The sequence below is a fragment of the Felis catus genome, chromosome B1 (assembly GCF_018350175.1).
Source record: "Felis catus isolate Fca126 chromosome B1, F.catus_Fca126_mat1.0, whole genome shotgun sequence".
Classification (NCBI taxonomy): Eukaryota; Metazoa; Chordata; class Mammalia; order Carnivora; family Felidae; genus Felis; species Felis catus.
In genome coordinates, this window is record NC_058371.1 from 136,801,435 (window position 1) to 136,805,768 (window position 4,334).

The 4,334-nt window shown below is 42.5% G+C and overlaps 2 pseudogenes; one reads left to right on the forward strand and one right to left on the reverse strand.

Moving 5' to 3' along the window:
• Window positions 1-255: 255 nt before the first annotated feature.
• Window positions 256-362, forward strand: LOC111560371 (annotated as a pseudogene).
• A 2,368-nt stretch (window positions 363-2,730) lies between these two features.
• Window positions 2,731-4,334, reverse strand: LOC101089857 (annotated as a pseudogene).

A 4,334-nucleotide genomic window follows, 5' to 3' on the forward strand; every position in this document is an offset into this window, starting at 1 on the left:
TTTAAAAAAGATAAACTTGTATCTTCCTTTATGATACTCATTTGTTTTCAGGCATATTTATTCAAAATTTGGCCCTCGTCATAATTGCAATCATTGCTTTCTATATTCTTGTTATGATCCTTTTTTTTGTTATGATACTTTTTATGGGAAAAATAGATATATAAAAATGCGAATAAAGAGGTAAAAAAAAAAGCATGGTTTTTCCTTGAAATGATTTGAGTTTGCATTAACCAACCTCTTTTAAATGCCACAACTATTGCTTCTCGGGCTTTTGGCTTAGATCGAGTGTAGTATCTGTTCTCACAGGTTTAATAAAATGTTGCAACTATTTTTTCTCTACATTTTGTTTATTGAGACACACTAATTAAAAGGCACAAACAGAGGGCATGTTTACATGGACATTATAACAAAACATATACATTAAAAGTGTAGGAATGTGTTGCCTTCCTGCTAAACAGAATGTTCCTAAGCTTTTATATGTACAGAAGTTGTACAACTTAATGTCCTAAAGTATAAAAGATAATTTATAAAGTTATTTTACACTAAGTACTATTTTATTTTTTACTATGTAGTTCAACCCCCTCAAACTGTTTTGTATAATGACACACAGATATCTGTCCATGATGTAGGAAGTCTGCCTCAGATGTAAGGTGTTTGATGCTTGAACTGACACAGTGGGGTATAAACTGAAGTCATCCAATTTGATAGTCAGTCCTGCCAACATTCTGCAAGATTAATACAACTAAATTCCATTTCCTTTAACTGCAAGATTAAAAAGGGGGCGGAACCCCAAAAACATATTGTAACTTAAAAAAAATCACAGCATCTTGGTTTTAGGAACTTTTTTTTTTTAATTTTTTTCATCGTTTATTTATTTTTTTGGGGGACAGAGAGAGACAGAGCATGAACGGGGGAGGGGCAGAGAGAGAGGGAGACACAGAATCGGAAACAGGCTCCAGGCTCTGAGCCATCAGCCCAGAGCCCGATGCGGGGCTCGAACTCACGAACCGCGAGATCGTGACCTGGCTGAAGTCGGACGCTTAACCGACTGCGCCACCCAGGCGCCCCAGGAACTTTTTTTTTTAACACAATGCTTTAAAAACATTAATGTGTGGCTTAATGGTGTAAAGAGTATCTGTTTCCCTAACTTTTGGTTTCTACTTTACATACAGAGATAAAACATCCTGCTAAGAAATAAAAAGCACATGTCTTAACGTGCAGAATCATTCCTGGGTTCCTACAGGGAGTACAGATAAATGCCTCCCTGAAAACACTACCAAGCTGATACAAGTGTTTTTTCAAAGAAAAAAAAGTGATGTCCATGTTTACAAAGTTGAACAAGTCTGCACAATACTTGATTAAGAAATGGAAGGAGAAATTTAAAAAAAAGATACATTCTGCTTGTTCTGAAGGGGCATACTACCTAGTCTTAGCTGGTGGTTAGAATACAAACTGTATACAATTTAATATAAGACATAAACTGCAGTGAGCAACTAACACATCTTTCCCTATCATAGCATCAACAGGTTCTGTTTGGGAAAGAGACGGGAGGGGCATATCACATCCTGGTGCCTCCAGCATCTTCCAATTTAAAGCAATATATTTTGGCTGTTCTAAAGTACTTCTTGGCCCCTGAATAAGAGTCCCATGGCCTCTGTTTGTTAGGGGTCTGCCTGTTCACACACTTGACTTATCCACTGTCAGTTGAGGCCTTTTCTTACCAAAACAAAATTTGTATATTTTGGTTGTTGTTTTGTTTTTTTTTTTAAGTCAACTACAATGCTATGTTCTATCAGGATTAATATACTGAGTGATATTTACACTCCAAATATCAGGTCACGATCTCTATTATATGTTGAAAGTAGAATCATAAATTATTATACGCTTTGCATATCAGAGCTGGTATCACCTTTCCCATAAAGAACGCTGCCTGAAATTAACATATTCTCAAAGGTAAAATGCATATTCTCCGAAATGCATTTTATTATGACAATGCATGTATTTACTCATAAAAACAATAAACACAGACAATTCTACACTAGCTCTCACAAATTCTAAATTTGTGGATTTAGGACTTCAGGTTAAAATCAGCCATCCAGCCATCCACCTTGTATGGGGAGAATAGTTCTGCTAGTGTTTAGAATAAAATGATTTCTTGGGATTAGAAACAGTAATGCTTTTTTTTTAATTTTGAAATGGGTTTTGCTTTTTTATGATTGGTTTTAATTCTGGCATTTCATCTTGCCAGCTACTATCCTGTTTAAGCAATGCTGTCAGCTAAAAGGAATTTCTGATTAAACTAAAGTGGTCCAGTGATAAATTACATACACACCCTACTTTGAATAATCCCAGCCAAATTGGAGAAAAATGCTGCTACACTATTATTAACTAATGTAATGAAATATCCCCATTTCATGGTTTACTTTTTTTTTAATTTTTTAATGTTTATTTATTTTTGAGAGAGAGAGACAGAGCACAAGCAGGGGAGGGGCAGAGAGCGAGAGACACAGAATCCAAAGCAGGCTCCAGGCTCTGAGCTGTCAGCACAGAGCCCAACGCAGAGTTTGAACTCAGGAACCGTGAGATCATGACCTGAGCTGAAGTCAGACGCTTAACTGACTGAGCCACCCAGGTGTCCCCATAGTTTACTCTTTGCTTTAATAAATTAAAAGTAAGTTGCTGGTAAATATTTACTTTAACCCCTTTTTTAAAATTTTATAATGCTGTCTATCAAGGTGGCGATGTGGATAAGGCTTGGGGTAAGAAAGGCATGCCCTCTACGGGCCTCACTGCTATATTGAGAGGGCCAGCTAACGTCACAGGTGTTGGCAGGTTCACTGGAGACATGACCGTGACAGGGTGGGCTGTATTCACTGGAGCAGTGACAGAGGTGAGAAGGTTGACTGGGGTAGTGAATGTTAAAGGAGAGGTCATGGATAATGGGCTGGTTATAGTTACAGGGTGCCCTCTGTTCGTTGGGCTGGTTATGGTAACTGCACTTGAAACATTTACTGGATGCTTCATGCTCGCTGCTGCCACTGTGATCGGGTTTGACATCGCCCCAGATGACACGCAGGACATTACATTGAATGGAGCAGTGAGAGTCACAGATATCATAGCAGCCACGGAGGTCAGGCACGGGTTGGCAGCTTCTCGCTTGCTTGCTTTGACAGCTTCTTCCCCCAGTTTCAGTGTCCCCACCTGCTTCCCCGGTCAGCTATCACATGCTGTTGTGATAGCAGCTGCTGCTGCTTCTGGCTGCCGGTCTCCACTCATGCATGCATGTTCTACTGATGCCTTGTTCACATGTATTACAGCTGATACCCTGGCTCTGCCCGCGTGTCTTTAAGTGGCTGGTGATGTATGCTGCACTCAGAAGCTTCCCACAGACGTCACACCGTACCTTGCCTTCGTGGCGCCCCGTGTGTGTCCGCAGTCTGTCTTTGGTGGCCAAGGCAACAGGGCACGTCTCGAGAAGCCTTTCCCACAGACACTGCCAGTATGGGGTTTGGTGCTGCCTCCTTCATGAGACCTCACATGAGAAGTCATCGGCCCTTTCTCTTGAAGCGCTGATTGCAAACAGGACACTCGAAGGGCTTTTGGTCCGAATGGGAGAGCCTGTGCCGGTTGAGGTGGTACACATCCCGGAAGGCCTTCCCACACATCTGGCAGGCATGATTCTTGACAGGCTTACTGGGTTTCTTGACGGCCGGGGCCACGGCCATAGCTGTGCTCCTGGCACTGCCGCTGGGGTTGGTGCCCGAGGAAGACGCAGTGACTGTTGATAGGATGCCAGCAATGGTAGAGACCAACGAAGTTCTGCTGCTGTCCCCGGTGACGGTGGAGATGCAGGGAACCACGTAGTGGGAGTTTTCTTTGACCAGGACACCAGCTTGATCCCTGTGTGGCCGGACTCGTGGTGCCTCGGATGATAGCTGTCCCTGAAAGCTTTACTGCAGTCAGTGCGCACAAATGAAGTTTGGGATGTTTCTTTTTTAATCCTGATGGCATCCTTTCATGTTTCTGGTGCCACTTGACGTTTCTGAGTTATGGAGATTGGAAGCAATGGTTTCTGATCAGGGGGCTCTGCAGCAGGGCTCTGGAGGGGCAGCAAGCCGTTCTGTGCTGCCTGCTCGTGGCGATGGGAGGCTTCATGGGCTGCCATTTTACAATCTCAGATGTCGGTGGCAGCATAAAGTATTTTTACAGAATTGCTGAAGCTCACTCTCACACACGGGTCACACCAGGTCTCTGCTTCTTGAGTGAAATGCTGTAGAATGCCTCGACCACCACGGGAATCACTTTCTCAGGATTCTTAGGATCCCCACATTTCT